General features: G+C 34.3%; 1 protein-coding gene across 6 annotated transcripts in view; it reads right to left on the bottom strand.

Annotated features, from left to right (window-relative positions):
- Nucleotides 1-27439, bottom strand: part of NLGN4X (neuroligin 4 X-linked) — a 149008-nt gene that overhangs the window by 112619 nt on the left and 8950 nt on the right. For 4 of the 6 annotated variants that reach the window (XM_085550962.1, XM_085550946.1, XM_085550969.1 and 1 more), the window contains exon 2: nt 8689-8772. The gene's annotated coding sequence lies outside the window, so the exon portion shown is untranslated. Of the gene's footprint in view, nt 1-8688; nt 8773-12655; nt 12829-27439 lie in introns of all 6 variants that reach the window. The other 2 variants (XM_085550965.1, XM_085550948.1) reach the window with 1 other exon arrangement.

The following is a 27439-nucleotide window of genomic DNA, read 5'->3' as shown; positions in this document are numbered from 1 at the left end:
TTAAAGTAGTGGGAAAGTGCACATATGATTTGTCAGCAGTATTTTTAGTGATTCTTAGAAAAAGAAAAACAGATACACTTTTTCTTTTTGCTTAGCTGCTACTCTCCTTGAAGTTTGCTTTTCAAAGGGCTGAGAGGCTAACTTTGCTAACAACTTTCTTTTTTGGAATTTAATATTGTCTTCCTTATACATGGGAGTATCTAGAAGTCTTCATTCATTATTTCTCTGGTACTGATTTCCTGACATATTGAAATCCTAAAATTATTACAGGTTTGTAACTATTATGTCCCTTAAACTCAGACACCAAGATAGTTTTATTTCTGCACTTCAGGTCTACACTGTTAATACTAAAAGTTTGAAGTGCTGTTGCCCTATTCTGACCACACTAATTAAACATTTCACGCTTCCAAAAACATTCTCGAATTATTTCTATCTTTTCTGACTTACTAATTTTCTGCTTGCACATTACTAACAATAAGCTACAGGTAAAACCTACAAAAAATGCATGTAAAAATTGGGCATGAAAGAATTTAAACAAAATTGGTGAATGAATTTTTCTCTTAAAAAAAAAAAATAATAAAAAAGTCTCAGTGTCAAACAAACCTTAAATAGAAATGACTTGAGAAGACAGTTAGCAAAAAAAATAAATTAAAAAATTAAACTTTTAAAAACAGTGTGCTTTTTTTCTTTCTAAACATTACTGCTTTGATTGCACAGCACAGCCCCAGCTCCAATTTTCATACTGGAGTTTCTCATATGTTCATCTTCCTCATTAAGCTTATCTATTGAAAATTGTTGCTTTGTAAGTTAAAAATTTTTGCAGTCTCATCAGAGCTTTGTCTTTCAGCTTTCTGTACCTTAATGAATTTTACTTTTGAATTCATTTAAAATCTATGCTGAGAACAACAGATCCGAATTTCTCATGCCTCTGTGTACTACATTACCTCCTTGCTTACACCTTTGTTTTCAGTTGTAACAGCTTCTGAGTTTAGGGAAAAGGTGTTTCAATTCTGCTATTGGTGGAACTTTGTAGTGTAGTCTCACATCATTGCACTCAGTTCTAGTTCACTAGCACTTCACTAAAAATTCTAAAAATATAAAGTGATTTCTGTAGCTTTTTAAAAAATTACTTTTTATTTTGTTTGGTTAAATAACCTATATTTCATTCCCTTAATTAGAATTAAATGCATACTACAGTTTCTTGGTCTCTAATTACCCACCCCCTATCATTTTAAGTGAATGATCACCATTGTACAAACTTGTAATACTGTGACCTTTTTTGCTGGTGATATATCATAGAATCATAGAATGGCCAGGGTTGAAAAGGACAACAACCATCATCTGGTTTCAAACCCCTTGCTGTGTGCAAGGTCAACAACCAACAGACCAGGCTGCCCAGAGCCACATCCAGCCTGGCCTTGAACGCCTCCAGGGATGGGGCATCCACAAACCTGTTCCAACCTGTTCCATATATTTATATATACTCAAGGTAATGAAAAAGGAAGGAAGATAAAGTTATTTTAAACACATGGGAAGAAGAACTGAACTGCTCTTAAATGGAAATAGAGAATTGTTGCAGGAAGGAACTTCTAAAGGCCATCTGGTCCAAGCCCTCTGCTCAAGTGACATGTAAAGCTGGTTCCCTAGGACCATGTCCAGCTTTTGAATACCACAGTTATTCAATCTTCCTCAGTCTCTCTGAGTGATCTATGACAGTGCTCAAATTTTCAGTCAGAAAACTAAAATTAAAATAAAATTAAATTAAACAAAATAAAAGATGTAAATATGTAACACTGTTTCCCAGACAAACTACTATTTACATACTTTAAAAGCAAATGTGCTGAAAAGATTGGGACATATGCAATAAATTATATTTTTCATTGACAACTGGCTTATCAGTCATGAAGAAAAACACTCAGATATGTGTTCTGTAAGGAAACCAAAACATTTCAGTTGATTTTTGAAATATGTAAATTACCATCTTAAAAGACTTGAGTATCAGCCACTTGTACTCTATCAATGAAATAAGCCAATCAACTAATTCAAATGAAAAATCATGGCCTTATAATTCATAAGAATGGCTTGAATTTCCAAAGCAAAATGAATTTGGCAGTTTTTTGTTTGCTTCTTTTTTTTTCCTGTCAGTGTTATATATTCAATTCCATAAAATCAGCAAGAACAAAGTACCTGGATGAGAATAACACGAGCTTCACATACAGAAAACTTAATTCCCCCAAAGAATTTTGGTAACATGCATACACTCAATCAAAAAGGACCCCAGTGTAAAAGGAGAGAAAGGCAATTAAGTGAGTTTGTACAGCATCCCGATTAGTTTCAGAAAATCAAACTGGTCATGGAAACACTAAACTAAATAAACAAAAAAACCACATCTTTTTAGTCCTTTAATTAATAATCTATAAATACAGTGCAAGTGTTTTTGCATGCAGTGAAAAATAGCTGGTAACTTTAATTGGAAATTAGTTATGAAAACAGGCATTTCATTTTAGATGATTCATTACAAAGTAGATGTACTTCATTTGCCTAGTGTTGTGTTATATCTCTTTCTAATGTGTATATCTCTATATGTATGTTATAAGCTCTTTCCACCTTTTTCTTGAATTTAAATTTTAATTTATGTGTATGCACACATATATCTGTTCCTGGAGGGAAACATGACATACAGAAAGAGGGGCTGTTTTTAGAGCTTTTGTTCAAAGTTTAATGTATTTTACGATAGAAAATATTAAATAAGAAATAACTACAATGAAAGAAAGGAATTTTAATTCTTGAAACACTTCAGTAATTTTTCTAATTAAGACCAAGTTATGCTCTTTGCAAGAGCTCTTCTGTTATGACACTGCATGCTAAAGATGAATTTCAAAAGTTCATCTGCATACATATAAATGTATGGCCTTAAAGACTAACTGGTCTTGTTAACATTCTGTAAACAGTTGTGTAAGCTTCAAATCCACATTCATGTTCTGAGCACAGATGTATGAATCTCCATCACTATCAGTGAAACTGCAAGCAGGTGAAAAAGAGAATGTTTTTTATCTCTTCAGAAGCAGACAATATAGTGCCCGAAAAGTGATGGAATCTAAATTTGACTTGACCCAAGTAGTTTCAAATACATTCAGAAATACTGAACTTTATTTCAAGTAGGAGATAACATTTAACCTGTATTCCTGTTATCCTATAACATTTATCCTGTATTCCTGTTCTCCTGTTCTGTTTTCTTTTTTGTTTTTTTCCCTGGGAACAAATAATGGAATTCAAAACAGCACATGAAAGGTGTTTTTTTTTGTTTTTTTTTTTTTTAATAATGAACATCATTTTAAAAAAAAGTTTTAGATATTTTTGGCTTTCCTATTAAAGACAACAGAAAAATGCTGCATATAGGCATTTTGTGAATGTCATCAAAACATGAAAACAAAATGCCACTATAAAGTATACAGCTGAAGAATACTACATGACTGAGTCTAAACTGGCATGCAATTTAGGCTAAATGTATTTTACATTCACATATACAAACAAACAAATTTACCTTCAGAACCAAACAGTGATTTTTGGTTCTAAGATATTTCTGCAAGCAGTTTGACTTTCTGATAGCAAAAGCATTTTAATTCTCTTTATTTCATTTGAAAAAGAAATAAATTATCTTCCCTAGCCACTCAATAGCTGCATCAATTTGTTTTCAGGGCAGTGATTAACATAATTGTAGTGGATTACTTGCATTTGACACAGAACAGAAATAATTCTGTATTTTTTCATCACTAAAGAACTATGCCACATTGTTTCCTCTAGCAATACAATACTAGCATTTTAAAAGGCACTTAAATTAAATATCCAGTCAGTTTCTCAAAACAAAGCCCAGACTATTTCCCTCTCCTCCGGAATTTTCTGAGACACCAGCAATCTCAAATTCATTCCTAGCAGTTCAGAACAGCTACATCTCATCTTGTCAGCTCCTAGAAGGCTTAAGAATTCTTCTTCAATTCTCTCCTTCCTATAAAATGATCGAGGTCAAATCCAAAAAAGTCCTGGCTATCTAACACAAGATTTATATTCAGAATAGGATCCAAACGGTCTTTATGTTTCTTACTAGTTAACCTTAGAAATACATAAAATGTTAGAGGCCTCTCTTTTGTATTATAAAGCACAGTCAGGCTTAGAGCCACAAAAATCCCACCTAATATTCTAGATACCTGAAAAACCCAGAGGAGTAGTAGCTTTCCCTAGAGAGAGAAAGATATGCTTCTACATGCAGCCAGCAGTCCAGGAACTTGACTGACTAGCTTGCAGTTTGCCTCACACTTACATGTGTTCTCAGAATTAAAAAGTAGGAAAAACTTTTAGTTCTAGGTAAGTTTTGTTTCTAGATTCTTTTGCTGCCTGAATGAGGTAGCCTACCTGCAAGCTATGTGTCTAGCAATGCAGTGGGGATCTACTCTATTTACTTAACGTCTAGAGACACATCCATTGTGTGGAAATGGAAGTATTTGAGAATGAATCCCTTCTACATGAGTCTGGTGGACACAACATAACAGTTACAAAAAACGAGGCCTTCTAAAGTACTTCTGGAAGTATAACAGACTTGTGCAGGATTCCTAAAGTTGCAGCCTGATCTACCAGGAAGATCCAAAAGATATAATTCTCATGCTGAGTTCCTTAAAGTACTACATGTGTGTTAAAAATTATCTGTCGCGTATATACAAGACCATTTACTTTGAGGTTTTTACATGTTTAATAAACGTGGCCCTTGTTATCACAACTTGCATTAAAACTTGTATTAAAAGGATTACATTGTATGATTGCCTTCAACTCTAGAAACTAGAGCTGATGGTTCTAGAGCTAAAATGGTATTTAGCAAAATATGTAGAAGACGGTCTCACTTGTCATGATACTGAGATATCCAAACAAAACATGACAGTTGTGTAGTTAACAATGAAGACACAGTGTGTTGTGAACTTAGACAGCATGAAGGACAAGACTGTATGTGATTTATTTACAGTGGAGCATTACTTTGAAAAAATACCATTCTACCTTTTATAGCAAAAAGTGGTTATTTTTTTACTCCGTAGGTTAAAAATTATCAGTACAAGCTGACAAAACATCACTACTTCTTCAGTACAGTACATTTAATTTTTATGAGTCACGGTGATAAAACGTTTTCCTGTTGAAGCATTAATTAAAATATAAAAATACTATATATTTAAATATATCAATATATAATTAAATATATTAAGATTTATACTAAAGTTCTTTGAATTTAACATGACTGAATTTTAAAAAAAACCAAAACAACCAAACATTTATAATTACTCAAATGAGCAGCAAATGCAAAGCATTTTGTATGATTATTTTCTATTTCTTTCTCTTGCTTAAATAAATTGTTATGATTCTATGAACTACAGTTAGCCATCCAGTCTTCATAATACTGAAATTACATAATTTTAAGTCCTTTTTTATTGCTGTTGCACAGTGCTCTAAATAGTACACATTAGTTGTAAATAGTTCAAATTAATTGTCTAAAAAATCAATTGTGTTTATGGAATCATTACTTAGATAAGAAAAGTTTATACATTTAAATGTTTTAAAGTAATTGAGTCAGATTTTTATTTTTTAATCACATTTCACAGTTGAAATTGTACTTTAAAAAAAAAAATATCGCTAGGAAAGTGTGAATTCATTTATTGAAAATGTAGAGCTAATTATTTTAGGCAAAAGTGTTAAATATATTTGGTTGTATTGCCATCTGAAATAAATATAATCCTCTGGAATGTGTGATTGTTCCAACATATTGCATAGAGCTAGATCACTTGGATTCTTCAGAAATCTACATTTCAGTGGAGATCATTACAGTGTGTGTACATTTAAATAGCTTAGGTCAGTCACAATGAAACACATAAATACCACAGTAAGAGAAAGAATGGATATGTCACTTCAAATTCCTATACCACAGCATCAGTGATGTCATGAAGCTATTGAGACTGCTACATATAATTTGCTAAGGTTTAATTTACCAATCATCCAATGAAAGCACTGTTTAACAAGAGTTTATATTGTTCAGCTGAGTACTTCCATTTGTGGCCATACACTGTGACAATACTAGGAAAAGCAAAGGTTTCAATGAACCTTGAACACTGAATCTTGAGATCCGAGACAGAGTTATATTGGTCCCTGACTCTCCTCAGACAAATAAAAATTGACCCATTTCCCAAAACTCTCATGATTAGAGCTGGAGCGATTTATTCCTGCTTTCTAATGTGAAGGCTTTATTATTCCTTCACATTTGTTACCATAAATGATACAAGGCAAAAGGCTTGATCAGAGTCTAAGAACATGATCAAGAATCTGACAATATGTGGCTACATCAAAGAAACTACACAGCGTCCCACAGACTACCACAGGGCTCCATCTGTACAGTCAGCTGTCAGGTCAGGATTTTAGAATGAAATTCTGCCATTTAAACTAGCTTCTACCTGTGAAGTAAGATCAAAATCTGAGGACCATTTGCTTGGTTTCGAGTTTGTTACTACATTGGACACTGCCAGCAAGCACTTGCTTGCATATTCTAAACATTAACTGCACTTTTCTCTCCTTGAGGAGGATTATTTTGATTGCAGGATTATGGTGAAGAATTTTAGCTGGAGTTCTGTATAAGAATGATAGCAAGAAAAAAGTAAAAGTTGTCCAGGTGTGGGGACTCCTTTCTGTATTTTCCTTGCATATAAGCAAAAGTCATAAAAACTATTATTTTTGAAACACTGTTAATGATTCCCACCACTCTTACAGTTTGTCTGATTATGCAGTTGGTTCCCTGTTCTCCACTACAAATGTACTGTTACAGCTGATTTGGGTTGTGCTCTCTTCTGAAAACTTCAGATCTGTTTCATTTCCTGACAAACATCTCATAAGAATGCAGTCTTCTTCAAGACAAAATATCAAATTCCTTAACATATACTAGCATATCTCTGTTGTGGCTGTAATGAGTAATTTAGGACTGGCAATTGAACATGTATGCTTTTGATGACGTACATTAGAAGAAACCAGCAATCAGAGGATCTGAAATAAATCTGAAGCAGATTTAAAACTTTATTTTCTATTCTCTTGGTTTATTTTATGCATAGTCCAATTATCACCTCACACAAGCAAGGAAAATTTCAAAAGGCATGTCTTCTGATGTCTGAGGGTTAAAATATAGAGATCAGTAGGCTTTATCTTACTGTGTTAATGTTGTTTGTTTCCCTTTCTTCTGATTCTCCACAAATTTCCTTCTTTGCATTATTAGCAAAAACAAACAACATGCTGAGAAAACATTGAAAACTACAATCACACCACCCTTCAGATTTCTTTCCAGACTCTTCCCACCTTCTGTCATTTATCTCAGTATACTCTGATAGATCTTGAGACTATTAAACTTTTTGCCCCTTCTTGGGACCTGGCTAATTTTAAACATGAACTGTCAGTTCCAAATAAATTAACTGATTATTTTGCCTTTAACTTCAGCTGTCTTTTATTTGTATCAGCGTTATATTCTCTGTATCAATTATTTTCTTTCTTCCTGATTTTTTTTTCTTTTTTTTTTTTTTTTAAATCACAAGTTCTCCAAGGAGAGTGGGTAATTGAATCTTATCTATGTATTCAAGCATAGGTGTACCACTATTAAAATAACCACTAAGAGTTTAGCTATAACTATGATCAGCATGGATGCTAAACTATTAAACAGGCTCCTATTCATCAAATGTTTTTTTATTGTATTACATTTAAATTACAACAGATTGGAATAAACATGGTTCAGTGATGCAAAAATCACAAGAGTTTACAAAGCTGTTATTCACTTTGTCTGATTTTTACAATTCGCATAATGGTACCCTCATCTCATAACCAGCCTGTCATACTCTGAATTATTGCTTATTCACAGCTCTATTATCATATCAGATACATCACTTATTTCTTCTCCCTAAATTTAAGACCCACTGCATGTGGTGCAGTGGTGATGGTAGGGAAAAGCATCTCATCTTCTTCAAAGCCTACAGAGCATAAAATGTGAGAAGGAAGATCATCAGATGAACTTTTCTAGGCATTTGTGTATGCCCTTCCTTATTATTAATCAATAAACCAGACCTAATATGAAAGACAGATTGTTAGATTAATCTGATTTTTTTAAAAAGTCTATGCATAGATTTCTAATCCATATCTTTGTTATATATTTCGTCTTGATATTGTAGGAATGTTCATATGTGTGCACATATGTATACACATATGCATATATATGTGTATGTGTACTATTAAATTATCTTACCTCATATTTTACAAATAAAGTGAGAGAAAAGATATCTCTTCTCTGTCTAACTCAAACCTGACTGATTATAAGTATCACAGTGGCCACATTTAATCCAATATCTGAATATTGGTACTGTTCTGTATTTACAGAAATGAAAAAATATACAGAATTCCTGCTTACCATGAATAAGCACACAAACAGCATTAAAATTTAGAATGGGCTGCATTACAGATCTTATTGTATGAACACATGATAAACCATAAGCAATTTATCTGAAAGTATATGTTACTAACACATATTTCAAATAAATTTAAGGACATTAGCAAAGGATACTTGCTATTCATCTATGTAATATATTTTTCAGAGAACAGTATTGTTCTGACTACAAGTTAAGTACTTACCACTGTGTTGTATCTTTGAGAAACCTTCAGAATCCCCCCAAAGGAGGCAGCATGTCGTCATTTTAGTAACAGCACAAACATTCCCTGTTAGAAAGAAATATAAAGTGCTCTTCAGTAAAAGAAGGAAAAAGAACAGACTTATTAGTTACAGTTAGTGAAAAAAAACAAACAACACTTATGATGTAACCTGCAATATTGATTTTCAAGATTAAATATATAGAAATAATCAGAAAAAAAATTATGATGATAATCTATTAATGTTTAATAACAATTACTAGAAATATATATATTTTTCTGTGCATATGAATCTCTCATGAAAAATGTCCTTTAATACTTTAAACCACAGAAGGATTTTAGGGAAAGAAAATTAAGGAAACCTTAAGATAAATTAAAAAAACAAAAAACTTTTTGCATCATTATTATAAAAATATTTATTTAAACATATGCTTTATATGCTCAAATGGAGAATGTTAAATCATGTCACAGTTTCCTGAAATTACATACTATAGATTTTAGTACAAAGTATTATGGAAAAATAGCAACAATTCACTTTCTCATCTGATCCTTAATCAGATTTCGATATTTAGTTCCCACTTGAGCATGGTTTACTTCAAGGATTTCAGTTAATTTATTAATTTACCTGGATTTAACTATCTTATCTGAAAAAAAAAATGAAGTATTGTTTTTTGTTTGTTTTCTACATAAGTAATGAAGACCAGAAAAATACTATACATGCATCAGGCTTTTTTTTTTTTTTTTTTTTTTTTTTAAACAATAGGTAATTCACAACTGAAGATTATAATGCAAATGACATTTTAATTGCTAATTTATCTATCAATAATCTATCCATTTAGATATTTAGACAGACTATCTACCAGTATTTGCCAATTGTCTGTTCTGGGAGGACTACACTGAGGCACTAGAATTTAAACTTCAAAACATAACATGCAAAAAAAAGTTACTGCGAATAATTTGTGTTTGTTTGAAGACGGCATTAGCTCACTTCACAAAAATCACGATAGCCACATTTATGCCACTGTACATATTCTACTTGGATTGCTTTTTGTTTATTTGTTTCTCTTAATGCACCAAGTTGATACATATCATTTATTCTTATTTTCACTATCTTCATCACTACAGACAAGTGCTTTAAATGATTTCAAAACAAATTACAGGTGAAAGAGTGAGAATATCAAGTAATCTTACTATTCTTATAATAAAGCCAACAAAGTTACCATTTCTGAAAAATTCACATAATGTATTTTTCCACTGTATAGTACTTATTAACACATTACAAAAACTTCTGCAATAAGATGACAAATGTTTCACTAACTTGCACAGCTTTCAGAGTCCAATTACCTGTTATTTGTTAGTAGGACAAACGTGACTTTCAGATAACTGATGATGTACAATTCTCACAGAGTATATAAACAAGTATATATATACATATACACAAATACAAAGATAGACTCTCTTAGTATGTAAATATAATTAGAGTGACTATAAACAATTATTAGCTCTTAGTAATAAGGATCCTAAGGACAGAGAACCAAGATTCCATCTTTCACATCAGAATGTTTTCATATCATTCAAAGATATCAGGTTTTGTACTTAACTTTTGACCGAAATAAAGTGTAAATGAAGTACTACTGTCATACACTTCAATCTTAATCACACAGAATAATTCTTGCTCTATTTTTTTTTTTTTTTTTTACTTAGTACAGCCAAAATACTCATATTAAGTGCTATTGATTTCATACAGCTGCAAACACAACTCTCAGTCCCATGTAACTAAGGTGATTACCTCTAAAAACTGGAAGTATGTACCTGTGGTTGGATATGTCAATACATGTTTTTCAGTCTGAAAGGAACTACTACTTTAGGAACAGTGAATCAAATACAATTTTTTATGATTAAAAAATGTGTGAAACATTCTAACTAAACTGTGAAAGTGTCCATCTGGACACTGACGCTGGACAGAAAACCTGGCAGCAGTGTACATTTTCATAAACACCCTTTGAGGAATCATGCTGAAGCTTGGGGCATTCTTTGTTCCAAGCTATGGCAATGTCTTAAATCTATCCATATGACAGTGTCATTTTTATAGGAGATTTTACTGTTCACGTAGATTATGCCAGCCTTTTCAATTCTCCAAGAGTAGTAGGTGATAAACCTAGGACATAAGAAATTAGGAAGGCTTTAAAGAATGGCTGGACAGTGAAAATCCACTAAAGCTCACACAGATTCCCATCTCAGAAATGGATTATTTATTTATTTATTTTGAGTCTTAACAGCTTCCTTCTTTCTGTAGGAGGTGAACAGTGCTCAACTCAGCTTTGCTGATGGAGATTACATTTATTGTCTCTACTTTGTAGAATAAATAGAACTAAGAAAACGGTATTTGTAAAATAAGTTTTCCATGTTTACTCCCTACACCTTTGTACTTCCCTTTTCACCTCCAGTCTGGCTTATAGATAACATCATTCTTCTTGCCAGACTGACGACTAGATTATTGTTTAGACTATGTATCTTCCACTAAACCATTCTGCTCTTACTGTTCTTTTCCATTTGCTCCTCTCCTTTATAATTTATCTGCATAATAGGCAATTGCTCTTTAAAAGAGAACTGCAAATACTGCACTTCTTTTCTACTAGTATGCTCTTGGGGAAGTATATACGTACATGTCAGAAGACTAGTAGTAAAGTTGTAAAATAAAACATGGAAGTCTTCCTTTTAAAAAGTGACACCTTTTCTCTATGTTTTGTAAGAACTGATTTTTTTTTACAAAAAGTCTAATATAAATTTTAAGGGAATTTGGCAGTCCTTCTAATCTTACTTCCAGTGCAGAGACTGTAGGTATCTTAAATCCGATGGCACTGTAATCATTTTAGTTTTAAATTTACTCTATCTCAGTTTAATTATTTGGTTCATTTCCTAGAATGATATTAACATTAATTTATTTTATAAGTAATGCAAGAAGCACAACTCAAAAACAACAAAAGCAGATGTTCTGTCAGTGTATTTTCAGTTATTTCAGTCCATACCTGAGAAAAAAAAGCTCTATCTCATGGGGAAACAAAAACAAACAAACAAACAAACAAACAAACAAACAAAATGGGTTGGTTTTTTGGTGGTTTTTGTTTGTTTGTTTGTTGTTTGTTTTATATGATTACCAACTCTATCTAGCCACCCCCAAGATATCTGTCAGGCCTTCACAATACCCAGTTACAAAGTAGGATTATTTATTTGTTCTTTGATGTTCAGTTCTATTCATTAGTCTGGCTGGACTACGGTAACTCTGGCAGGGGCAGTTAGGTTCATAACGTGACAAAATATAGCATTATAAACACAGTCTTAGCAACATTAAATTCATCTTTAAAAGTGTCCACTATAATGATTACACATTTTATTCTATTTTATATATTAGTAGGAAAAATAGGCATCCCAAATGGTAGAAGACCATGATTCAAAGACTGTGGGCTTTCGGCAACAAAAGAAAAATAAAAACAAAAAACCACAACCACCCACTTTTGTATAGTATGCAGGTAGTGTTGACTTACTAAGCAATCTAAGCAATAAGTGGTGGTAAATTACTGCCTTCACTTAAAACAAATGTAAGTATCATATAATGAAAAGGCTAAGAAATGGATCTTTGACTTTGCAGGAATTCTATCTCTGACCAGAGAGAGGAAATCAGCCAATAACAACAACAACAACAAAACTTCTGCAGGGAGCTGTTTTTTCAACATTAATGAATAGTAGCACATCAGAAAAAGTGGAAGTGTCTCATCTACACAGTCTCCCTAAATATTTCCAGCTGTATTCCTTGTCTTCAAGCAGATCAGAAACATATAATAGAACTCATGTTGCTTCTTTCTCCCTTTCTCTCTCCCCCTAACATCATAGTTTTCTCACGTTCCTCTGCTTTATCTCCTTCAGCTTTAAATAGTTACACCTTTGAACCTACCTGTGCCTCTGATCTTGATTTCTGCCTGTCCCATAAGGATCTCCTTGTGGTAGTATACTCAAATAAAGCAGAAAAAGGATGACACTCCTCTGAAGTCAGAGGGAAAGGACTGAATCCCCAGCCACAAGCAACTACAATATCCCACAGAACAGGTGGGTGGCTTCAGAGATAAGCTACAAGAAAAAGAAAGAATAGGAATATATGAATCTGTGCAAGGTCTGCAAGATCAGGATAAACCCAAGCAGAGACCAGAGATGAACAGCAAAAGTCAGTAGAACAGCCTAACATAAATGGCAATCAGAGTCTGCTCCTCAGAGAAAACAGGCTCCTACCAACCGCAATACCACAGAAATTGAAAGGATGAGGCCATCGCCACAGGATGCATTCCAGGAAGAATGAAGCTCTTCGTAAAGCACAATGGCATCTAGGAACAAGTGACGTGAATTTGCAGTGGTACATATTTTTCAAAATAGAACTGACATTTCTTGAAAAATCTTGCCTTCAAAAGTATTTAGGTACTAATCTTTTCTAATAAGACTGGAAAAATAAAAATTCATTTCTCGCGTGCATTGCATTTGAATTGCCAGCTACCTGGATCAAAATGAAGATATAATGTATGATAAAACAAATTTAAAAATCCTAACCAGAAGAATAAGGGTAAACATCTGAATACAGTGTAATACATGTTTCGTTAGGAAATATGACGATTTTTGCATTATCAATAAACTAAAATTTTATGGCTTAAAGAATGAAAATATAATTTTAATATGGCTGCAAACAGCCATTGATTGACACTGGATTAACATATTGATCAACACTGCAGTTAAAAAGAATAATGATATGGGAAAAAAAACTGCTTAGGGGCAAAAAAGAAAGAAACAAACAAACAAAAACAGCCAAAAAAAAAAAAAAAAAGAACAAAAAACAGCTCCAATAAATAAATAGATAGATAGTTAGATAGATAAATGAAATGCAGGCTTGAAATAATGGTGCTAGACAGGGTCTGGTTTCTAAAGCAAAAACAAAACAAAACAAAGCAAAACAAACAAACAAAAAAACCCCACAAAAATCAGCTTTCTGTAGAATCTGCAAACTGCTACTGCAAGTCAGGAAGAATTAAATTCATGAAGCCTGAGCTCAGGACAGTAATACACGTAGCAGAATTGCCGATAATGAGGAAGAGTGTGATTTGCTATGTTAAGAAATTCTGAATGGTATACAGAATGACAAATACCCTTAGAGGAACTCCAAGACAAAAAGTGGTAATGCCAGGAAAGAGCATAAGATATAACAAAAATAAAAGACATAAGAAAGGCTAAGTCTAAGGTCAAAGAGAAGGGAGAGAGTGCCAGTCCTGTGTTAAAAGAAAAGCTTGATCCTATGTCAAGGAGAAAAGAAAAGCCAAGCCTGCGATTAAGGAGGAGGAGGAAAAGGAGGACAAGATACAGCTAAAGGAATAAGGTAGGAGAAAGGGAGGGGAAATGAGAAATCTAGAAAAAATCTAGGGAAAAAAAAAAAAAAAAAAAAAAGAAAGAAAAGAAAAGAAAAAGAAAAAAGAAAAAAGAAAAAAACAACCCCAGATTAAGGACAAGCCCAAGGTGGAAGGAATAGATTCCATACAGAGCTTCAAGATCATGCTGAGACATACTGAAAATTAAAGATCAGTTGAAACAGCAAGAGCTCCACATAATAACCCTCAAGCCTGTCAAGGTACAGCTTTCAGAGGTAGTGGATAGAGAACCAGATGAACAGAAGACAAAATAATCCACCCGGTGGCACAGAGTTCAGATAATCTATTCAGTCCTCACTTCAAGCATAGTTAAGTCTCCTTGGGCCTTTTAATATCATTTCTACGTTTCTGAAAGTAGCAGCAAGAAATGTGCTGAAAGGCGCTTAAACAGCTATTACAGTAAGGCTCTTGCTATGCTCAAAGTAATGTTGACTATTTGTGTCAATTCCAGGTTATTACTGGTAAAGCAATTACCCTTGATTAAATCATGCATGCCTCTCTGTGCATAAGCAAGCTCTGATAAATGTCTCTGCCTTTCTCCCATACGATTTTTTTAAAGAACATGGGTAATTCACAAAGAAATTCTCTTCAAATGTACACAGCTTGAAAGACTGCAATGAAAATTCATTCAATTTAAATTTATACATTAAAATCTTCTCATAAATGATTATTTTTTTTAACCTTACACAACTTTTCCTACGTATCAGGAATAATGATTTGCAATCACTGAAGAGTATAGTTGTAAGCCACTGAACTATTTTTCCTTCTTGCTCCAAAAAAAATGTAGTATAAGGTATGAGAAATTTAAACACAGCAAACAGACTGAAATCTGAACACCAGCACTTATTTTTTTTCAAATGTAGCTGCATAAATTTTCATTCCTATACTATCTAGACATTTTCTCAGCAGACAGAGCATGCATAGTGAAGCCAACTAAGGAAAACGGAGCTACTCCAATTCAATCTTGACAAGCTGGCTGCAGACTTTTAAGTGAGATACCACAGCCTATGCTTTCTGGAACTGATATAAACCAGAGTCTCAACTAGCAAGAATATCTCTAAAAGTTCTAAGATTTCCTTATCTTAAAATTGGGCTTTCAATTTACGCTATGAAATAAAAATGTTATTAAACCAAATTATAGAATCCATCCTACCTATACAGCACGTTTGAAGCAAATGTTTGGAGAAAATCTTTTGGCCTGTCATGTCCCCAAGGGTATCTTCAGCCCCTACCTGCCTGTCCAAGACCAAGTCCTGATAACTTTCCAGAGTGAACACCTCCCAAGAGCCCTGCTCTACCACAGCATGGACTCATCCACTGGCCCACCTCTGGTCCCCAGAGAGGTGCTTGGTTCTGAGGCTGGCTCCCTCCTCACTGAGTCTGCTGGTGGGCCAATGGGATGGAATGGGATGCTAAAGCTCCTGAGCCCCTGAGCCTCAAAGAGCCACCAGCCCCTTTGGTGCTGTGACACAACCACATCAAATTCACAACTGCATGTAAAATCCTCACATATTAAAAAAAAATTAAAAAATTTTAAAAAAATCAAATTTAACTAGACCCATGCAGTGAAGTAAATGCAGAGCACATCCATTTTAAGATAGTCATCATTTCCTACAGCATAATGGTCGAACTCTCGTAATCCTAAACCTCTGATACATTTACCCCCAGCCAACTCCATGGAAACTATGTAGTTTAAAAAACAAAAATCTCAAACAATGCAGCACAATAAATTCACACTATCAATCAAGAATGGAAACACTACTCACCACCAACATTTTTATAGCATTCTTCTGTTGCTGAAACTTTCCATGTTTCTCTACTCAAACTTAGTAAAACCTCCATGATAAACCTAAAAACTGGATTGCCTAGGCTAGTACTCCAACAGCTTCTTAAAATTACTGATTCCACAGCAACATGAATTTTACTGTTGTCTCCATCTCTTCCCAAGAAAGGTCTTTAGTTTATATTTATTTATTGCAATAATATATCTTCAGTACTTTTGACATGAATGAGCCACCTACTTAGCTCCTCTTTCTGTGACAGAGGTGCCATCTCTCTGTTCAGTGATCCATTTGTGGCTTTGGATGTAGTCACTTAGGGAACGGTTTTCTGCATTCAGAACATTTTTTTATTTTATTTTATTTATTTATTTTTAATTACATCAGCTGATGAAATGAGTGATGTTAATTTTCTTTGCAAACCTTACTAAAATTTGTGATTACCTAAGTGAAATAATAACACAAGGTTGAGTATTAAAAACAAGGAATCAAAAATAAAATAGAATAAAAATTGCCTTCCAAGTCCAAGTGTTCCCACTGATTTTGGTAAGTTATTTCCTGTTTTAGATATATATAACATAGTAAATAGAAAATCTTTGTGATGGGTTAGCTCTGGCCAGAAGCCAATTTCCCTCCCATCTGCTAGCTCATTCCCCTTCTTCACAGAGATGGGGGGAGAAATTAGGATGAAAAAACTTGTGGATTGAAATAAAGGAGAGAGAGATTGATTACCAATTATCATCACAGACAAAACAGATTCAATTTGTGGAAAATTAACTGGAATGGGTGTTTGGTTGTCAGCCAACGCTAATCCAGCACAGTCCTCTAACCATATTTGGTTCAGACTGTACAGGGATAATGGACTATCCAAGATTGAATGTAGAAGAGTATCGAGGCTTTTGTGCTTTAAAGTACTATTAATTTTCATATCTTATTTAACAGTTTTGCACAAAGATAAACTTCCACCTAAAATGTATGCATTATTATTCCATTCCTCTCGGTGTCCTGAAAGCTACAAGTATAGGCACACAGACTGATAGCTTGCAAATATGAACAAGAATTTAGCCATAAAACCTAAAGCAAGCTATAGAGATAAGTGAGACATATTTATACAGTATTAATATTAGCTTGTTGAAGTAAAGGAACATTGACATTACTTCAGTAGTTCCTTGCTAAATGCAGGTGAGTCCTATTCAAAATTTAATAATGGCTTAGAGTAGAAACAGAATTTACCAATGACTTTCTGCTAAATATTTCTAAACCCAAACATCCTCAGATATTGCACTGCAAATCAACTGCCTTAATTCAGGACATCTACAGTAAGAGTTTAGATTAATGACATTTTGAAGCAGACTGTCACTTTTCATTACACAAATTCAGCTTGGAGTGAAGGTACTGAAGAAAGAATAATAACATCTACATAAACAGATGAAAATGAATTTGCAAAACTGCAAGAAATATACAGAGGTGGTTATCACTATATCACAGTCTCTGACCATTATACATAATCCCCTGTCATTTACGTTGACATTTTCCCTTCTTCTCCATCCCATGCCCCTTCTTCTTCATAAGGTATTTAAAAATTTATTAGTTCTAAGCAGTTTTAACTGGAGTAGGGGTTATCATCATAAGATATGGATTGACATGAACACATCCTTCACAGACTACATAAATGCCATCAGGTAAGTTACATAAAGCTGTTTAGACTGGTTGAGACTTAGCATTGATAGCATGCTGTAAAATGTAATGCGAGTGGTTCCATTTGCCTTTTTTAAAATAGACTTTCTATTTGTTGAGAGGAAGCAACTAAAATCCACATCATTTAGACTATAGGGAATGTGCTTTCTCACCCTTCTTTTTCTCAAAATGATTGATGAAAAGAATGAACAATGTTATCACAAAGACAGCTTAGGATAGTGCTGGGAGAGAAGAGTACAACAAACTCAATCATCTTGGAAGAGTTTAAAAGAGGCCACTGTGGCAGACAGCATTCAAGTATTGATTAAATAGATTAATCTAGATATTATTTCTTAATCCAAAATTTAACTGATGGAGCAGATAATCCTGGAAATCATTTCCAGCACATGGAGGACAAGAAGGCAGTCAGGATCAGACAACTCATGCAGAAGTCATAATTGATCATTTTGATAAACTTCAGTGATGAAAAGACTGGTTTGGTATTCAAGGGAAGAGCTAGTTATATTGTCTACTTTGGTAAAGTTTCCAGAACTGTCTTCTATACAACCCTTGCAGAGAAACTGATGAAGTATGGGCTGGATATGCAGACAGTGAAATGGATGGAAATCTGGATGAATGTCTAAATCAGTAAGACTGGTGCTGGCACACAATATTCTAGAAGACAGTAACTAGCATTGTACCCCAAGGGTCAGTACTGGGTCTAATCTTGTTCAATGTTGTCATTAATGACCTGGATGATGGGGCAGTGTGTACCCTCAACAAGTTTCATTACACAAAGCAGGGAGGGGCATTTAATACTGCAGAGGATTGTGCTGATATCTAGAAGGACATCAGTAGGCTAAAGAAATGATCCATCAGGAACCTTATTACATTCTAAAAGGTTAGTGCAGAGTCCTGCATCTGGGGAGGAAAAACCCCAGACATTAACACATGCTGAATGCTGAGTGGCTGGAAACAAGGCCTGTGGAAGTGCACAAGTAGACAAGGAGAAAAGGGACCCTGTCTTGACAGGAATATGACAAATCTCATTCGCTTATCCTTAGGAGAAAGTAAAGAATGAGCAGATTAGATGGAATTTTTGGGGGGACAGGAAAATAAACTAGGCTTTCTCTGTGATTGGGAACTGACCTGCAGTGCAGCCTCCCTCAGATCAAGTATTCTATAAAAAGATGAATATGCATATTAATTTTACATTTGATCCTTTACCCACAGACCACAGAACTGAAGACTCTATCTTTTGATCCTAAGGCAGATTTGTATCTGTCTGATTCCTTCTTTTCTTCATTTTCCTCTCTCTCTCTCTCTCTCTCTAATTTATCCATGGATACTACCAATTAGACACACTAATCCTTGTCTTAAGTGTGATTCTCACTGTTATTGAATTTGCCTAGTTTTGCTGTTTTGCATGGTTTTTACTGCTATCATATTTGTCAGATCTGTGATTTTGTGTACCTCTCACTGTTGTAAAATATCAAGGAAAGTAAACTGAATAAATTGTTTGATTGTTTAATCTTGTTACAGACCCTGAGTCATTAAAGTAGCTAAGTCCAAGTGGCTCTGTAACTGCATGACTCTGCAGATCTGGGAAATCTTTCACTCAAAAACTAATAGAAAGGACATACCTCCCTCACAACCCACCAGGTGGGACAGCACACTATACTGTCATTGTGGATGGGATGTGACATCAAATTAGGTTTCTTCACAATCACTTTTATGTAGTCTAGTTGATCAGAGACCACCCTTGAGATGGCAACTTTTTCATGCCTGTGTTTTAGAAGATTCAGGAGACTCTGAGTGCCTCAACATTTCCATTTGTCCCTATGCATACACTAATGAAGAGGAAATGAGCATAAAACAAATGTGATTTGTGACTGTTTCTGTGAAACAAATGCATCACTCTGGTTTGATGGCAGTGGTTGCAGCTCTTAGTGAGCATGTGTTCATCAAGGTGTTCATCAGAGATTTTTTATGAAATTTTACTCTGTCTGTATGTCACCTTTGACAATTATTCATAAGTGTATGTACTGCCAAAATGAAATGACATGAATAAGCTGTGGTGATGAAGAAGGATATCTTTCTCTGGTAAGGGAAGAGTTATGAAAGTCTGTTAAAGTAACATGATCAGATTTTTGAGTTGAATATCTGATTGCAACTCTCTACATTCCATTTGAAAACTTACAGGTCATGTATTTATATCAACTGAAAATGGTGTCACAAACATAAACTGATGATATTTTTTGCAATCATGAGACATATTCTCAAACTCCTTTATCAAACTGAAAAGCATGGCTGCACATTCTTCACTGCTCAGACTACTGTGTTCAGCCAATGTGTCAAAATGCATACAAATTATTTGCAATCACCTGAGTCAGCACTGCATAGCACTGCCCCCATTGTGCCCTGGTTTCACTGTACACAGCATTAATAGTGCACTGATGGTCTGAGTGTTGCTGAGAGATGGATGTGTGCCTGGGGCCACTCAGTGGGGAAGAGCTGGCAGGGACAGAAGACAGGCTGCATAGCAAGCTGGGCAGCACTGCATGCAGCCCCTGAGCCACAGGTTGGACATGCCTGCTAATCAGAGCCCCTCCCCCACCACAGAGCCTGGGTCACTTATGTGTTTTGAGACTATAGTCCCTACAAATTTCTCAAGTCCTTGTCAGAAGGGTGGACTATTCCATGGGTAAGGAATTGCAGAGAAGGACTTGCTTGCTCACTGCTGTCAGTGCCTGGAATAGCAATAAGTTATATCTTATGCTGTTGATTACAGGTCATAACCAAAAGAAATTTATGATTGTCATGAGTCCAGTTTCCTCACCCCCTTTACACTTACCTGTCTGAGCAGTCCATTGCTTTTCCCTACCCAACTGTTACTTGGAAGTACAGAGATATTCAAGACTAAGTTACAAATAAGTTGACCTGTTACTACTTCAGTTTCAGAAGTCAGTGAAAGACCAGAGTTGCCAAGTGATTGATCTAAAGATTTCTGAAATCAATAAAATTTCTTATGAAATCAGCAAACTGAAGAATTCAGTCTAAGCATCCATATCTCATAACTGCTGTCTCAAATGTGTCTGCAGTCTTGTACTGGCCAAATAATTTTGGGAGGAAATTCTGACAGGACATAGCTAAATGTACAAAATGTTGCTACTGAAAAAAATTACAGTTTGTATCTAAAAACATAGTTTTGACAATAACTATTACAAATTTTCCAATATATTGTTAAAGATAAACATACTTTAGAAATCTCTCACAGAAATGAGAATCTGCTGCCATCATGCAAAACATAAGGCAAATTTTACCTCAAGAAGCTGTAAGAATTAACAATAAACCCTAGCTATAGAGTTATATAGAGAAACCAAGAGGACTCTGAACAAGCTGGTATTTCAAATACTATATTGTAGTACTGTGCAAAGACAATACTTCAGGTCACAGAAGCTAAAAGTCAGAGAACTTTTCATTTGATCGAAGTGCCCAAAACCCACAGGGCTGAACAGTAGTAATTAGATAGTGCTGGTAAGTACATTGAGTCTAGTTAAGCATGTAACTTGAAGCACAGTCCTACACACTGTTTATAGTTGCACTACTCTGAGTACACACAGTCTCCAAAAACATATACACACGATCAATATTAATATGAAGCTTAATAATAAAGTGAGTTTACATCAGACAGCTAAGTGGCCTGATTTCCAAAACTCTGAAAATTTAATACTTCAAAATACAGTATTGGTATCAAACCCAGCAGCAATAAAACCCTTATATTTTTCAAGCACTACAAACTATGAATACTGTGTGTTATATTTCAAAATTAACTGCCTATTTATAGAAAGCTTTCTGACCAGAGCTCAGTATGTCAATAAAGATACTCTGCATGCAGTTAACCTTTTTTTTTTTTTTTTAATACAGTGTGTATTCCATTAATACATTATCTACGTTACATAGAAAAGCACTCCAGTTTGCAGTTCTTTTTTATTCTATCAATCTGCTAAAGGTGCAATTGAGACCCACATCTGAAAAAGTGACAGATGCCTTTGTAATCGTTAGCTGATAATAATTCAATAGCCCAACCTGCTCAGTTTGTTGTTGTTGTTGTTGTTCGTGGTAGTGTTTTTGTCAATACTACTCCTAAATTTGCATTATTTTAGGAAAGGTCTAACATTTTTTTGTGAATATTCTCTGAAGCTGCAAGTGAAGTTTAGACACTGAGAAAGAACTGTATATAGAGAGAACACAGATCCTCTTCCTTTGAATGAGATTCTTGTTATGTAACCACTTTCAAACATGCAAATACAAATTGTCACTATCTGATTATCTGCGCACAAAGAAATTCTGCTTACTGTTTCATTCAAGAATCTAACTGGAATGTATGCCCTCACAAAAAAAAAAAATCTCCCTAGCTGGCATTCAAGTGACAGATGTTTGCAGAAAATGAACTGCTACAGAGAGTTGTGGGGGTTTTTTTTTTCAGAATTTGAGTTTGTATTTCTTTCTTTCTTTTTTTTTCTTCTTTTTTTTTTTTAATCACTGCTTTTGTTAAAACAAAACAAAAACAAACAAACAAACAAAACAACCCACAACACCATTCATAAAAGCAACTGACAATTATCAAGTAGACACATTCAATCTTTTGTTTGGCAATAAAACACTAAACAAAAGAAGAACTGAAGCATACATACGAAGTTGTATATAATTTGAACAGTTTTCATTTGAAAAACAATTTTCTAATGTGCCTGAAGTGAAATTCATTTAAACTGGAAACTTACATGAGCATTTTCCTTTTGATATTTCCAGCAACGCCACTGTGAACTTAGTCCTCTAAGTGTTCAACATTGCACTAAGCCACGTCCAAAATACAGTCACCTTCATTGTTTTCTGTTTAGCAAAAACTGCAAATGACTAAGAGGTGAAAGTTAAAGCCCCTAAGCCTCAGCCACCATAAAACATAAACACCGAAACTATTTCTAAAAGACACTATTAAAAATAAATAAATAAATAAATAAATAAATAAAATCATCTTTTAAATTCAGAATAATAGAAGACACTGAAACACTGCCTCACATATTTTCAGCAGTATGTCTCAGAAAGAATGCACTGGTAGATAACAAACACATCAAAAGCTCTTTTACTATATCCAACATAACCATGTAGATTATATTTTTCACATGTAACTAAAAACACTGAGTGAAAAATATAGATGGAAGAATGGGGCTACTTGGTACCACTAAAAACACTCATCAAAAATTGTGAAAAACATGCTAGCCATCAAAAGTTCAAAAAGGAACTTTTCTTTTAAGGAAAGACCCTGGCCTACCAGTGGTATTCAAGCATATTAACATCCACAAATCCCACACCTTCATGGAAAATTGTGTTTGAAAAAGACATAGATGGTCAAATACCAAAAACTCTATTGCCATGAGAACAGCAGTCTACCATATTAAAAGGTGACCTGTAACTTTACATAAACAGAAACAATGATGAAGAAAGCATGTAAGGTATCTCTGCCACAATTATTGCACTAGAAATGAGTATCTCAGGCAAGGCCTTAGAGCAGCAATGACAACCACATATAATCTGTTGTTAAAATATGTTAGCAGTCCAAGATCAAATTAATATTCACGGACTAGAATTCACATTATCAAAGCATTACTTATAAAAACTGATAGCAAGTGTTTATATAGCAAGTGATAGCAATATATTTCTTCCTAGCTCTCCTAGTTTGTGCAATATATTTAATATGTATTTCATAAAAGTTAAGACACTCGGAGGCTGCCCTTTAAAAAAAAAATAAATTTGGTTAGTAGATTGCTTTTTGCTCTTTTTTTTTTTTCTTTTTTTTTTCCTGTTTTCATGACAGAAGAGTCCACAATCCACACAACAGCCATTTCTCAGTTTCCTCAGTTCCTAACAGCCAACCTCTAAGAGTAAGAAGTCTAATGTATCCAGCCATGTGACAACAGATCTCATGACCTGAGAGTAGTTACTTGGACTGTTAAAAGCATCTACATTCCTTCTATGTTTCTATGTTATGTTTGAAAAGAAACAAAAGCCAGGCTCAGAGGTCTGAAGGAAAAATAAAATAAAATAAAATAAAATAAAATAAAATAAAATAAAATAAAATAAAATAAAATAAAATAAAATAAAATAAAATAAAATAAAATAAAATAAAACATTGAACAAACAAACAAAAAAACACCTCTGCTACCATTGGGCTTAGTATGGAAGACTGATTCAGATGGTATCCAGCTCCAGAAATTCTGTAGGCATTGTTTTGTTTTTTTTTTGCCATTACAAAAGCCAAAAGCATCTAGGATAACTGTACTCCCTGCTGTGCTACCTTAGTATCTAACGAATTTAGCCATTTGAACCTACATCATCATTCCTCAAAGTACAGCCTTCGGAACAGAGCATTTCTGGGAATAGCACCAAGATCTGACAGCAATCCCTGCATGTGTTGTTACTGCCTGTGGCTAAATTTTGTATTTTGGAATACCTTGAGGCATTGGGTAATGTGGGCATTGGGCAATTCTGGGATGATTTAAAAAGTCAGAATACAAATGTATTCTGGCAATTAGTGCTCGCTAAATACTGTCTTAGGAAGAGAGGAATCCCTTCCTTCCAAAGGATACATTATGAAACACTACAACTTGTCACAGAACACAAAATTGCTACGTATTTTAGAACAATGAAAAAACAAGGATGGGTTCTAATTATACGAATAATTATGCTGTGACACTGTCTGGAGTAAACTAAATGAATTAACACTGCTTTTTTTTTACTTTTTTTCCTCTTTTTTTGTTTTGTTTTGGTTTGGTTTGTTTGTTTGTTTTGTTTTTGGAGAGAAAGGAAACAAAGCTATGTCTACACCATCCTAATTTTCTGAGCTCTGATTTTAGCCTTATGTAATCTAACAGGGTGTTTTGATTCTTGAATACAAGTTATGGCATATTTGGCCTTATGTACCCTAGCACTCAACAACCTTAAATGCCTCCAATTTGCAGATCTGTAAGCTTCCCCTAAGCCACTGAGGCACTGTCCGGAGACTGCACAGACTTATTTTTCTCTCGCTCTTCCCGCATTCTGTGTATCATGTTGCTCACCTCACAATCTTGTAGTTACAGATCCTATTAATTTTGTTATGGTAGGTAACTGTGGAAAATTCTATAGCTAGAGTCAGAATTGCATCTCTTTTGCCCATCCTCCCAACTTCATCTTTCCTAGTATTTTGTTTTGTACATTTCAGCTTACAATAGAGAAAATGAAAATGTAGTGCACTGCAAAGTAGTTGATGGCCATTTAATTTATTAATTATTATTATCCAGCAATAAATCTTGCAAGTCTTGAACCTACAGATTATTGTACTCTAATCAGTACTAATAGCATCAAAAAAATAAAGGAAGCAACTATTTAAATTTTTCACATGCTTTAGAATAAGGAGTACTAACACAGAATCACAGAATGGCCCGGGTTGGAAGGGAACTCAAGGATTATGAATCTCCAACCCCACCACCACAGGCATTTAATGCTAGACCAGGCTGCCCAGAGTCCCATCCAACCTGGCCTTGAACACCTCCAGGGCATCCACAACCTCTCTGGGCAGCCCGTTCCAGCACCTCACCACTTTCTCTGTGAAGAACTTCCCCTGATATCCAACCTAAATCTTCCCTCCTTCTACCTAAAATCATTTCCACTTGTCCTGCTGTTATATATCCTTTCAAAGAGTTGGCTTCCCTCCTACTTATAGGCCCCCTTTAGGTAGGTACTGAAAGGCTGCAATTAGTGAATGTCAAAAGAATCCTCCTAATTTTCATTTTTCCACTTGCTGCAACAGAGAAGATCCGCCCAAGGCAAAAAGCTCTCCAGGGACTCCTTGCAACTGCCACTGGTTTTCCTGGTCTGCCTCACCTCCCCACCACAGAATTGCAAAATTGAGTATTTCTGAGGGAGGAATGGTATGTGTTTCTGTGTTTATTTTTGTGTTTGCTTGTTTGTTTTTTATTTTATTCACTTTTTTTTTTTTTTTGTCAGTCTAGATATCTGAAAACCATTTCCTTTGCTACAGAATATAAGCCAAGTTGAAATAAAAAAACACAAGGAATTAATTCATTTGCTCCTATCTCTCTCCCTCTCCCCACTCCTCTCACCCTCAATAAAAGAAAATTCCTCAGGATTTATGAAAGAGTCTGAAAAGCACATAACAGTCTAGACAAAACCTATATTCTTCTTCTTTTTTTTTTTTTTTCTTTTTTTTTTTCATTTTTAACCTGTTTCTATATCTTAAAAATGTTCATTTCTGAAAATAAAGACAAAATATTGCTCTTCAAAAACTGAGCTCTTTTTCAGCCTAACTTTTTATCAGTCTTTTCTAGCAAATTACTTCTAAACTATCTCCTTACACAAAATTCAGTGCTTATTTATTCATAGAAAGTATGTACTATAAATAATCAATCCTAGTGAATGTCAAAGCAGAGAAAGAAATTGGTATAAGGTAATAAAGTAGGTTGTAGGAGATTTTTTTTTCCTCCTCCATTTCATTTTTCATCCTCCTATAAATGAAACTTCTACTTATCTGAATGCATACTAGAAAAGTTAACATGGATTTGGAATTGCAAACATTCCCACTTGACTTTAAATTCTGAAAAACGTAATCCTCCTACTTAAGAAGAAGAATGATTTAATAGAGACAAATATAGAAGAGAATTTTATCTCACCACCTCCTGTCATTCACTTCTATCCTTGTCTTAACTTTTCAGAGTAACACTGTCATGAAGGTTACTGCAGTTACATGAATTTGTGATGGACCATTTCACACACATTCAGTAGGGTGAACGTATATGGCTCACTGGTAAACAATTTGCTCCACCAAGAACAATTTATCTTTTGTTGAAAAGAGGAACCTGGCAAATTCATTAAATTAGGAGATGTTAGCCGTAAAAGAAAAAAAAAAAAAAAACAACAAAACAATCCTGAAGTATGACTTTTTTTTTTAAGCGCTAAATTAGTACTTCCAGACACTCAAATAGCAGGCACGGTGCCACTAAAGGCAACCGTATAAAACAATGTAAAAACAGTGATAATAAGATCTTAGTCATACTTCTGATCGCTCAAATACACAGCTGACATTAAGTGAAGAAAAATGTCTCTCATACACATTTTGTCACATTATGGGCACAGGGTGAGCTTGTTTAGTAAGGACATGAAATGAAGGTTGGTACTCTGCACAGTCTGAGGGAAAACTGATATATTCTGGCTGCTTTATGTCTCACCAAAGATCTACTATTTTAAAAGAGAACATTTTGGACTGGAAGAGGTACACCAATTTGTTCTGTCTGAAAAAAGTGAACAAAGAGAATATTTGTACCTACGGAATATAACTTAAGTGTAAGCTACAACAGCTTATGTGCAGAAATTTCATCAACTATTACCTTAATATCTTTGACTGATTTATATGAGTAAGATGAAGAAAAATTTTCCCCCCACATACCAGTGACAGAACCATCAAAACCCACATACATTTATAAGCCTGTGTGTATATAATCCAAAGTAAATTTCTTCACATTGTACATGCACTTCACTGCAAGACTAATTTCTCTCAGGAAATGGAGGTTAACAGTCACATTTGTCATGCTGGAAAAACAAGCAAGTAAACAAACAAAAACCTACAACAGCAAAATATGTTTGCAATGAAACAGCAAATATGATTTATTAGTAGATAAAAATGTAATAAACTCAAGAAGTTCCTAAAAAGAAATGTACTTGGGGATGATAACACTGCACATTGCTTTATTAAAAGAAAAAAAG

Source organism: Coturnix japonica, chromosome 1 (genome assembly GCF_054131305.1).
Source record: "Coturnix japonica strain WE chromosome 1, WE-NBRP24, whole genome shotgun sequence".
Classification (NCBI taxonomy): domain Eukaryota; kingdom Metazoa; phylum Chordata; class Aves; order Galliformes; family Phasianidae; genus Coturnix; species Coturnix japonica.
This window is presented reverse-complemented; position numbering and strand designations above follow the sequence as displayed.